The sequence below is a fragment of the Athene noctua genome, chromosome Z (assembly GCF_965140245.1).
Source record: "Athene noctua chromosome Z, bAthNoc1.hap1.1, whole genome shotgun sequence".
NCBI lineage: Eukaryota > Metazoa > Chordata > Aves > Strigiformes > Strigidae > Athene > Athene noctua.
The window spans coordinates 23,166,673-23,179,394 of record NC_134077.1 but is presented as its reverse complement, the minus strand read 5'-3'; the positions used below and the strand labels follow the sequence as shown (position 1 = coordinate 23,179,394).

General features: G+C 44.6%; 1 protein-coding gene across 2 annotated transcripts in view; it reads right to left on the bottom strand.

Moving 5' to 3' along the window:
* The window catches only part of IPO11 (importin 11), a 120,839-nt gene extending 111,029 nt beyond the window's left edge, over positions 1–9,810 (bottom strand). For both annotated transcript variants that reach the window (XM_074931550.1, XM_074931551.1), the window contains exons 1-2: positions 9,670–9,810; positions 8,943–9,018 (exon numbers count right to left, since the gene is read on the bottom strand). The gene's annotated coding sequence lies outside the window, so the exon portion shown is untranslated. The remainder of the gene's footprint in view (positions 1–8,942; positions 9,019–9,669) is intronic.
* Between the last annotated feature and the right edge of the window lie 2,912 nt (positions 9,811–12,722).

Sequence of the window (12,722 nt, the reverse complement as noted above, 5' to 3'; positions counted from 1 at the left end):
TTCAAAAAAAAAAGACTGTTGTAAAATTGTTATGGTGATGGTAAAGCTAGAGAAATAAGATCTTATTCTGAAATAGGTTTAAAATTCTAATTTTTTGAGAAAACAATCACCTTAACAAAACTGCAACAAGATTAAAAGACCTTTTACATCACCAACAGCCCTGCACAATTAAAAAAACAAAGAACTCTCGTTCTCTAAGTCTCCAATCATCCTCAACAAGACTAAAAATTAAAGGTCCTAAGGTTAAAGAAAGTATACTTTCAAAAGTATGAACCACAATATCAGATAATTCTTTACAGCATTAATTGAACAGAACAAGTAACTCAGCCTCTACTTTGTATTTCCCATGTGATACATCTTTTTAATTTATATAACTGCCCTGTGTATTGGGTTTTAAATCACAAGGTTTTGGTAGTTGGGGGCCTACAGGGGTGGTTTCTATGAGAAGCTGCTAGAAGCCAATGCCAGTCAGCTCCAAGACAGACCCACCACTGGCCAGGGCCAAGCCCACCAGTGACAGTGATAGCACCTCTCTGATAACATATTTAAGAAAAGGTAAAAACACCCCTGTGCAACTGCAGCCAGAAAAGCGTGAGAATATGTGAAACAACTCTGCAGACACCAAGGGCAGTGAAGAAGGAGTGAGGAGTTGCTCCAGGCACCAGGGCAGGCACCAGGGCCCCTGGCGCAGCCCATGGTGAGGCAGGCTGTGCCCCTGCAGCCCATGGGGGTCCATGGTGGAGCAGATCTCCACCTGCAGCCCCTGGAGGTCTGCAGGTGGAGACCAGATCAAGTGGGTGTCTGAGGGAGGCTGTGACCCTGTGGGAAACTTGTGCTGCAGCAGACTCCTGGCGGGACCTGTGGCCCCGTGGAGAGAGGAGCCCACGCTGGAGCAGGTTTGCTGACAGGACTTGTGACCCCATGGGGGACCCAGGCTGGAGCAGCCTGTTCCTGAAGGACTGCAGCCTGTGGAAGGGACCCACGCTGGAACAGTTTGTGAAGAACTGCAGCCTGTGGGAAGGACTCACAATGGAGAAGTTTGTGGAGGACTCTCTGCCATGGCAGGGACCCCACACTGGAGCAGGGAAGAGTGAGAGAAGGAAGGAGTAGCAGAGACAACACAAGATGCACTGACCATAACCCCTGGTCTGCATCCCCCTGTGCTGCTCCAGAGGAGGTAGAGAAGCCAGGAGTGATAGATGAGCTCAGTGGGCACCTGGCAGCCAGCCAAGGGCAATGCACCTTACCCTGCAAAACCAATCTATTTCCTATTTCTTCATATCTACTCATGTCAGTCATTTCAATCTTTATCAGTTTGCAGATTCTCTAAAATAATTCCTGCAATTATGAGCGCTTTGCATAACTTAAAACATCCTTAGGTCACTTCTCCAGAGACCATGAATTTCCACGGAACCAAGACCCAATTTAGACTACAAAATCCAACCGGTACTGGTTTACCCTATGTGAAATAGTGCCCAGCACAAAGAATCAATGTCAAGGCAAGACTTTGATGTTATACTAAAAGTCCTGCTAGCTTAATTTTTCCATTAAAAAGAAATCATGAAATAATAAATTAGTACATAGTGTTGTTGACAGGACAGGCAGTAAAACTGGTCTTTAGGTGCAATATCCTTAATTTCCTTCTTTTTTTGCAGGTATTTTTGACATCTTGAGTACCTTAGGCTGCTTCATCATTGCACAGCCAAAATTGGCCAGGAAGCAGCAACATAACAACACTGAAAAACACTGAGTTAACTTGTAAGGATCACAATAAGAGCTTTGTATTCACAGCACAAAAAAACAAGTAAAACGAGCACACACAAAAACAGCAATAAAAAGATATATTAATATTTTTCTGGTATAAACACTAAAGCATTGAAGTACATAGTATAGCTAACAATTTTAGAGCACCTATAAATGATAGTGAAGGAAAGGGAGAGATGGAAAGAAGGATACGAGAAAAAACATAACAGTAGTAGGTGTACAGTTCAAACTAAGGAGGAGATCATAGCTCAGTTCCTGCAAGACCAAAATTATACTTCATGTTATGAAGTGATTTTGTCTGTTTCCATTCAAAAGTCAAATTATTGTCTAAGGAAATAGTCTTATCTTACACCATCAAACAAGACCTGGTAAAGTATAATATCAAAGTGCCTACTCAACTAAAAAAACCCAGCAGACTATAGTTTTATTATTAGATGAAAACCAATGAGAATTTCTGAACATTAGTAAGCTGACAGAGCACGTGTGTGTAAAACGGTGTACAAAATGGCAAAGAACTTCAGAGAAGCTGATTTTAGGCCTCTGGATGAACAGTTTCCTGTGACTTATCATTATCTGGAGAACAACTGTATGTGTAGCAACAGTGAATCTGCAGCACATAATCAGATATTTGCTAAAGATTCACTGCAAGGACACGTTCATTTGAGGAAAAAATGGATTATGGAGCATTCATGTAACAATTGATTTTGCTCTGCAAAACTAAGATCATGTCAGCTAAATTACTGCTCAGCTACATTCAAATCTGATGCAGAAAAGTAAGGTCCCCCCAAAACAGCAGTGCTTCTACTAAAAATGTACTTAGGTCAGTTTTCATCAGAAGACTTACTTATTGAAGTTAGTTATATTATTTCAAAATAACTAGCTGGTTGATCTAAAGTCAATAACAACAAAAAACCCCAGAGACAAATATTTGCAAAGCTTTTTTTAAACACTTCTCATTCTTTAAGGGGTTTGTATTTTCATTTAAATATTGGAGTAGAGGTTACTGCAAAAAAACACCCAAGAAAAACCAAACCAACCTTAGCAGGCCAGAAAAAGAGCTCATTTAACCCAGTGTTCTGCCTCTGTCAAAAAACACAGGAGATGCCCAAATCAGGACAATCATCTAGTGATATTTCTGAATAATGCTCTTATATCCTCCAGAAAACTCTGGTTCAAGGATTTCTTAGTAAGTGAATTTAAATTTAACAGCCCTCTAGAGGTTGTCTTCCATGAATTTGCTGCTCAGTTGCTTTTTGACCCTATATAAACAACAGTCCTCATGCAACACTAGATGAGGCTGTCACAAGCAAAATAACAAAATCACCCCCCTGAAGATGGGGCAATTTTAGATAAAATATTTTACATTATTTATTAACTTAAGGAAGCCATATATTCTGTATGATTTAGATAGCAAAAAAATTAACGAAAAACATCTGATACATATATAGCAAATACAAATGGCAAGGTGCACAACTTACAATAATGCTTCATTATGGCTGGGATTCTGAAAAGTCTATTGCAAACTTATCAGAACCCATACAGAACAGAGCAAGCAGCTGTCCATTGCTTTTACATTTAAGAAATTCCTCTAAACAGTTTCTGCTCTCCTGGTAAGTCACTGGTCTTATTTTTCACTATCCTTATTTTTCATTAAGAAAAATAAAAAACTATTTCAAATCAATACTTACTGCACCAAACTCAAATTTTCAATTTAAGCTAGGTACAAAAAAGTTAAGCTGATACAAAGAGGTATGGTCACCAAAATACAGAGTACGATCCTCTTCTCATCCCTGTACCCCTTTGTGTTGCTGATTAAGGATACCAATTAAATTCGGACACCAGAGTAAAAAGAGTAGGCATATTTTACTGGTGAAAACCAAATAATGTAACAGTATCATACAGAAGACATGCAGTAAGAAAAGGCAGAATAGTTCACCTAAAGCAACAAACAGGAGAATACAGGGTAATGCATCAAAGGATTACTACATGAGAGAGAGAACAGTGATTAAGAAAGATACATCATCACCTGCATGCTACCATCATCCAGACCTGCAGTCTCTGGGCAGCCCCGGCTGCAGGGAGGGTTTGCAGAGCCTGTCCCGGCCAGGGGGAAATCCTACGCGGTGCGTCCATCCGTAGGTGAGGCTGCCAAAGTTGCTGTGAGCGGGTCCAGCCTCATATACCAGAGATTGTCAAGCCAGAAGAGCTGGCACCTTTGTTTTGAGTGGAAAATTTCTGGTTTCATTCTCCTGTTGGATTCCACCCAAAGCCTGGCCAGGGCTCAGGGGGAGAGACCAGGGGAGTTTCTAACAAGTCCAAATATGTGGGTTCTCAGCCTTGAACAAGGCTGAGCAAGGGAAGCTGGATACATTCTCTCAGCATTTTGTCGTCACCACTGATTATATTCTAGGCTGCATCTTTCACTAGCCAGTTTACATACTTTGTTAATGATCACATAACAAGTTAGCAGCTTCAGCTTGGGGCCTGTTGTTCAGGCTTCAGTATTTCAAAGCTTTAGCACTTTTTACATCAGCATAAGTGCGTTGTTATAACTTAGTACAACACCTACGAGCACAATGGTTTTCAGTTATAAAATATACAGAATTCATCTATAGGTCAACTCTGGCTTGGGCCTCTTGTCCAAGCCTTAGCACTTCACCCTTAAATACCTGAAGCTGGAGGGAGTGGAAAAAGTGCAGTTTTCTTTGGATCAAACTCCCCAACCATTTCTACACTACACTGCTAGACAGGTAAAAGTGGAAGGCATAATAAAAAGCAGGCAGAATAGGCACAAGCAGCTTCTTCACTGTGCAACAGATACACTGCTTCTTCAGCAGCACTGCTGGCTTATAACTGCTTAAGGTGTTTACTAAACTGCAGTTTTAACAAACAGTATGACAGCTATCAGGAGATACATGGCTTTGCAGCAGGGTGCTTACCAGTACCGTAAGAGTGAATGAGTAGCCACATTTAGGGATCTCCCTTCCCAAACAAATGCAATGCCATGGTATTATCTATACCCCTTTCCTCACAAAAATCAATCTTAACACTAGAGGGAAGAAAAACAGTTATCTTCTTAAATTTGAAAAAATTAAAAGTAATCAATTACCAGATCCAGAAAAACAAAACAATAGGATACCTTCAGCACTCCTGTCAGCTATGGAACATTCAGGTAAAACTAATTACTCAAAGCAAAACCACAAATTCCTGGGATCTAATCCCCTCTATATCAACCTCCTTTTGTTTCTCTGTCTTAAAACAATGTGAAGTGAACTTAAAGCAAACTTACATATTATGACAGAGCCAACTTCATAATAGCCCCCAAAAGGCCAAAAGCGGAGTGGGGGCTGTGGACCCAAAAAAAGCGCCAAAAAGTCAAACCGTCTGAGGACACTGTTCTATAGACACCAGAAGTGGCTAGGAGAGGAAGGAGGAATACAGGATTTTCAGGAGTGTCCTAAGCCATTACAGGCTCAGGTCCTAACAGGCAATTTCAACTCTGACAAAGTCTCTCCTTACAGTCCCTTCTCACCAACAGGACTTCTGTTGGGAGTTTGATCCTTTGCATTCATTCAGTAAAGATGATTTACTCAACAAGAGCATCAGTTCATTTCCTGTTTTAATGAGATCCTCCCAAAACACAGTTTTAATTATTGCCATGTAAAGGTGCCTTTGTGAAATCAATTCCTGCAGATAAAACATAGCTTTACTTTAGGAGTTTAAACCCAGATCTTTCCTGTCTTAAGTTGTTGTGACCCCCTCCACTACCCTCTTTTTTTAAACTGATGTGTTAGGGCCTCAATCATACCATAATTTACACAGAGGACATACAGATGCTATTAGACCCCACAGAACAGCAGAGTTCCATGAATATCAGCTCTAATATTGTGGGATAGAGACAATTTCCACCACCTACAAATCCAGCTTTGCTGTTGCACAGGAAAGGCAGAGGGACATGGGTCACACCACAGATAGGTTACATCACAGGGACAATGATTTTCTCCCCAGTCTGCTGGGTACTTCTAGAGCTTAACTCACTATTGAACAACTTGTACAAGATTGTCTTAGAGATGAGCAGAGGAGGTAAGTATTAAATAGCTGCTGTCTTTTGGGTACCTTCACAGCCACGAGGCATGTATAGAAATGCTGGTAAAGTCTGTCAACCTTAGAAGGAACATTTTCTTACAAGGAAAGCAGAAGCTGCACTTCAAGTCACAAAGACCAGAATTTCCAAGTTTAATCACTGGGTAAGATCAGCATTTCTCATCTTCACTTACTAATCACAGACTGTGTTTTCACCATAAACACTGAGCAATTTCAGGAATGTTGCTTTCTGCTGCTCATACCCACTGCTGTCATAACTAAGTAGCACACAGCAGGCTGGGGAGGAAAGAAAAGATATCCCTTCCATTAGAGAATGTTCAATATTGACAGCTGCAAATGCAAACATGGCTCTATTGCCACACCAGAATTTCTTCTTGTATGAGGGAAAAGAGCCTAATCGCACACAACAAGGAAAAGCTGCTCTACAAGATCCCACTGAATATGCACAGAACTGAAACAACAGCATATTCTCAAGTCTCACTTGACAGGGGAAAAAAAACAGACTCAGTTACACCTAGAAGATAAGCAACACAAACACCACCCCTCAGCACAATGAGATGGTGTTTTCAGAAACCACACGTACCAGTACCAATTGCTCATCATTACCACCCCATGTGCTGCACTTCCATTCCCATGCCCTAACTCCTTCCTCCCCTTTTACTGGCAAAACCAAGACTCACTTCTGTTCTACTCTTCATTCTTTTAATTCCCTTTCAAAGAAAGTATCTGCATACTCAGTTTATTTCAGAGAACATCTCAAGTCTTAAATGTTTTCCTGATTAGTCAATCCTTTTGATACAGGCAAAAGAATGTCCAGTTACCTTTCCTGTAACACTGAAATACATCCAAATTTTAAAAGTCACAAGTCAAGAACTGCTACACATCTGCAAGGGAACAAACAAAGTATTTCATCAGTAAATGCCTCCACACTTCATTTTTTCTGGACTTCAGAGAATGCAGCATAACAACTCACTGATATCCAAGCAATTAATCCTGTACTTTGTCATCTTTTGTTAAGAATTCAATACATTCTCTTCCACTGTAATGAGGAGCAAGAATGTATTCAGTTAAGTTTCTACAAAATGAGACAAAGCGGTAAACACATCACTCAAAATACAGTATGTTCTCACTGGTAATAAAGTAGCCAAGTATGTATTTGCATTAAGAGCAATGCAGCAAGAGTCTAAGCATGTTGTTATCCTTTTCTACTCAGCAGCATTCAAGATTGCTTCTAGAATACTGTCTTCAATTCTATCATCATAGTTCTCCCCTTCCCCAGCTGAAGAAAAAGGGGTAGAAACTGGAGAGAGACAAGAGCTACCAAGATCGTCTGGGCTCTACAGCGTTACCTATGAGAAGTTGAGGACTCTGCTCAAAGTGGAAGCAGAGAATGTAGACATTTAAAACTAACTCCCAAAGGGCACTTACAAAGAGGACAGAGCGAAACACTTCTTATCAGCGGACTGTCTAAATAATAAATAACAATAAAGCTACAAACTGCACCTTGGTAGGTTCAAACAGAAACTTAAAGACTGTCTTTTCCAGCACTTCTGTTTTCAGGAAAACAGGAAAAACAAAGTTACCATTCTGAAACAAGTAACAAGAATGCTAGCATTCGCAGTGATACTAATACAACATATTATCAATGCTTCTAAGAACACTGTCAAATTCAGGAACAGTTAGAAGTTATAGCCAATCTCCAGTCTTCCATAAGCTTTCCCATGAGTCTCTTTTCTAACATCTTAATACCCATATCAATCATGCCATATGTTAGTATTCCTACTGAGAAGTAAAACAAAAAGTACTACCAGTATCCTGGCTATTCAAGGTGCTACTTAAAGCCACTAACTACACTAATGACTGCAATCACTACAATGACTCATATTTATTACCAAGATGTTTTAAAAAACCCTAGATTTTTCTTTACATAAATGAACAAGGCTGTCTATACTTCCCCCAATTTAAGCCATAGCAAACAAAACTAATAAAAATGTCTAAGTAGGAAAGAGTTACGGGGTTTTTTTCCCCCCACACACACACTACTGCTGACAAAAATAGAGGAACAGAACTTCCACAAATTTATGTTTACAAAGAGGCGACACTGAAACCAAAACTTGGGTCTGAAAGAAAAATCAACATGCAGAAGACAGAGTATAGAACAAAGACCAAGGAGGAACACGGGAATAAAGAACAGCAGTGAGCAAGGCTGACAATAATATTACAAGAAGCCAGATTACATGAAAAGTATTGAGAAGAGTGGCCTTCCAGGTTAAATGGAAAGCACCAAACTGAGTAAAAACTCCTAAGAGAGAAAAAAAAAAAAGAGGTAGCAAAAAAGTGAGTGAAACTATTCCAACAATTTGCTTGGATTTAACTCACAAGAAATTGTCATAGGGTTCAGCACTGATGACAAACAGATACACCAAAGCAACACAAGAATATTTTTCAGGTTTAATAGTAAGCTTACAGGATTACCAACCTCACAAGACAGATACCATTCTTTTGACTTCTTCCTAGCTCACCTTATTTTAACAGGTTTTCAAAGAGATATGACAGAACACTTGATAACAAATTAGTGTGCAAGATCTAAAAACAGAAACGTAAGTTTCAGTCTGCCCTCACACTCTGAAGAGAGCTTTAAACCATTTCATCTTAGCCACAGTTAAAATCTGCTTCTGAGGGTACAGTTTTAAAATTTAATATGTAAATCTCGGGAAACGAAAGTTTTTATTATGTCATTTATACATATGGTACTAAATACCCTTCTGCAGAATGGTACAATTAAAGGATGAGAAAAGCAAAGAGCGGTGAAAAACTGGTGTTGAAAGGAAGTTTCAAGAAACTAAAGCCCATAGGGAACACACTATTTGTGGAGACTGAGGTAGTTGTATATTATGAACGCTAATTTGAAAGCACAGCAAATACATTACAGACATCACTTTATGTATGAGACATGGAAAGCAAGGTACATGGAAGCATAAGTTGGAAGCAGTATCAGTACTGTATTTATGACCATGCTCCTACATTTTACACATCGTTGTTTTCTAAGGTAACAAACCAGAGAAATAACTCACCGCAGCTGCACTGACCCTGCTTTTGATTTAGAGAATGATCTGCTTTGCAGCAAAGCTTCAACTACCGTTCTTCAACCTGTAGGAAGAAAATAAACACCTTTATTATAGGTGAACACTTGCTCTTTACTACAAAGCCAAGTTCTGTCAATAAACCACACAGCTTCATGGCTCATGTTCCTCTGAGGCCTTCTCATCAATTCTACCCAGGTTGAAAACCGCTTCACGGAGAAACCAGTAAAGAGCTCGCTGGAATTAAGTAACGGTTCTTTTCTTCTGACTCAGAGAAAGCACTTCGCCACTGCCGAACCACAGAAAGTGCAGAGCTGGGATACCTTATCCTCGGCGGCCCACAGCAGCCAGCACGGAAGACGACACACACCGCGGAAGCCACGCTGCACTGGCGCGGCACAGCACCGGGCAGCGCCGGCAGAAACGCAAGGGGCGGCCCATCAGCCTACGCGGGGGGCGAAGAGCAGCACCGCTCGCTACGCTGCGGCTCTGGGGCTCCCGCCCCCCAGCGCTGCTTTGCTCCGCGCTGAGGCCGCCTTATCCCTTTCTCCCCGGCCTACCCTCCCTCCCGCCGGCCCAGCGCGACGCTCGCCCCGGCCCAGCACCGACTAGCTCCGCGGCGCCCGTCCCGCCACCAGCCCGCCCACCCCGCCGAGAGGGGCGGGAGGCCGCCCAGCCACGCCGAGGCGGCAGCTCACAGCCGCCCCCCGGGGCCCACCGGCGCGGCCCGCGGCGGCGGGAGGGCCCGCGGCGGCAGGAGCGCCCCGGGCGGTGGCGGCCCCCGGCCGCGGCTGCCGGCGAGAGAGACCTCCGCCTGTTCCGAAGCTCGCGCCACGAGCCGGCACCAGCTGCTACCTCCACGGCGCGCCGCCGTGACGTCAGCGCCCGGCGACGCGCAAGTGCCTCTCCCTGCGGCGGCGGAAGACGGCGGCGCGCTGCCGCGTGCCCCTCCCACCGCGGGGGGCGGGGCTCCAGCGGCGGGCGGGGCGCGCGGCACCGCAGGGCCCCAGCGGCTCCCCCGGGCCGGGGCAGGGCGGGAGGGGCCCCCACGGACCCCCACGGACCCCCACGGGCCCCCACGGCCCCCCACGGCCCCGCCGCCAGCCCTCGCGGGCGAGCCGGCCGGACCCCGCGGCGCGGCGTGCTGGGGCTCGCGGCCGCCGAATGACGGCCCCCGGGTTACGCCGGGCCGCTCGTCTCAGGCCCTCCGGCAGGCTTCGGTCTGCGCTGGCTGCGGTTCCCGGTTTCGGAATGGCCGCGCTGCCAGGCCGCCCCGCGTGGGGCCCTGCTCGCGTTTCCCATCAGGCGAGGGAGCAGCTCTCTCCTGGCCAGCTGGGTGTGCGAGTGGCTGGGAACGGGCGAGGAAAATGTAAACTTCTGACAGTTTTACCAGCGTGCTTATTCTGAGCAGTTGGAGCAACGGAGAGAAGGGTGTCAAGGGGCTGTGGTAGAAATCACAGAACCATAGCATGGTTTGGGTTGGAAGCAACCTTAAAGACCATCTAGTTCCAACCCCTGCCCTGGGCAGGGACACCTTCCACTAGCCCAGGTTGCTCAAAGCCCCGTCCAGCCTGGCCTTGGACACTGCTAGGGAGGGGGCAGCCACAGCTGCTCTGGGCAGCCTGTGCCAGTGTCTCACCACCCTCACAGGGAATTTCTTCCTTAGATCAGCGGGTCTTCCCTCTGTCAGTTTGAAACCATTACCCCTCATTCCTGATAAAGAGTCCCTCCCCATCTTTCCTGTAGCCCCCTTTAAGTACTGGAAGGCCGCTATAAGGTCTTCCTGGAGCCTTCTCTTCTCCAGGCTGAACAACCCCAACTCTCTCAGCCTGTCCTCAGAGGTGCTTCAGTCCCCTGATCATCTTCATGGCCCACACCGGCAGGCCCATGTCTTTCTTATGTTGGGGGCCCCAGAGCTGGGCACATGACTGCAGGTGCGGTCTCACCAGAGCAGAACAGAGGGTCAGAATCACCACCCCACTGTCGTGCCCTGCTCAGACAAGGGAGACAAGTGACTTAGATTCATAAATCCCCAACAGAGTGGACAATGGTGAGACAAGTATCAAAGTCCTGACATTTATTAACTTCCCACAATGGATATACTATAATTGGCTAAGTATATAAAGAGTTACAGCAAGCAATATACCTTGCATTACTTAATGGTAGTAAAGAAAAAGGGCGAAAAGGAAAGGAGTGAGATAGAACAGAGAAACAGAAATCACTGGTCTGGGTTCCTGCGCCGATCCAACCAGTGAGGGTTCAAGGAGGCATCCATCTTCTTCACTCTCCAACTCACCCTCTCCTTGTTCCCCCCCTATTTATACACACTTTCCTTGGTTCCATCCCTGTTGCGTTTAGGGTAAGAGATAAATTTGCTAAGACATAAATCCCCTTGTGTTCTAGCTGATCCTTGGAGATCAGAGGGGGTAGGGGCGGCTGGACTTATCCCTTAATAGGTATGCCAGTTGGGACTGTGACTATAAGTCTGACCCAGCCCAAGCAGACACTCAGGAGAAGCAGTCAGATTCTGAATAATACGGTTTATTTTCATGCAACATTTACAGATTCTTTAACATTGCCTACGGTAAATGCACAAAGTGCTGGTTGGCTATATAGCATGGCACAAAAGAAAAGAAAACAAAGTAAAAACTATTTCAATCACACAGACTAAGTTCCCGGGGATACACTTGGTGTAGCTGAGGAAATCTTACCAAAAGGCATCCCTTCGGGGGGGGGGGGGGGGGGGGGGGGGGGGAGCGAGAGCACAAACCCGTCAGTCTGTCCCTCTGATTGGTGTCAGATTATCGTCCCTCCAAATTAGGTACAAATTGGGGGTAGTCTTTATCATAGTAGGTATGGTGAGTGGGTGGGACTGTAGTCAAATCATTATTGTATCATTAATACATAATTAGTTTCATGGTGCCAAGGGGTACAGCTGGCTTTTGTGGGAAGAAGAGGGAGGACGGGAAGCAAGGTCGACTTGGTACACCGGGTGCAGCTGGGTTGTGTGGGGAAAAAAGGGAGGATGAGGCACAAATTTGGAAGGTTGCTGCAAAAAATCATATTTTGAGGGAACCAAGCAGAACAGGAGATAAATCTGTCCTTGAAGTGAAAGAATGGGACTGTGCGGTCTGCACCCCGCTTCGCATTCCTCCTTTGCACCACATCAGACAAATCACTGAAAATTCATCTGGTCCTGTGTTTATTATGGGCACTCTGTGTCAAGGAAAATGTCTGCTTCGCAAATTTCTCACTGTTTTGCTCTTTTGCCTTCCTCATGCTTCCAACACCCAATTTTCCAATACTTAATTTCCAATACATAACAGTCCCCTAGGTCGATCCACATACCTATGTATGCCATGTATGGGGAGGGGTTTTTCATGGGATGATGTAATTAGCATGATCTTGTTCATCTTCATTAGTATATTCGGGGGTATTAACTTTAATATGCATTTTGTGGATAATGAAGCAAAGGTTATTCACCAGAGAGATGACCCTTGAATCTTAACCAGGTGCACCGTAGCAGAACTGTCCTGTCTCCACAGGACTCCCTCCTCCAGCTGCATCCTATGTTATTCAGGCAGCCGTATCAGCTTCCACCTCCACACCATCCACACCATCCACTCTGTGACCATTGTTTCATTACTTTTGGTCATCACCATTAAAGAGGAGGTGGTCAGAGACCTGCTGCACCACTTGGGTGCACACAAGTCTGTGGGAACGGATGGGTTACACCCGAGCATGCTGAAAGAGTTGGCAGATGTGCTCGCC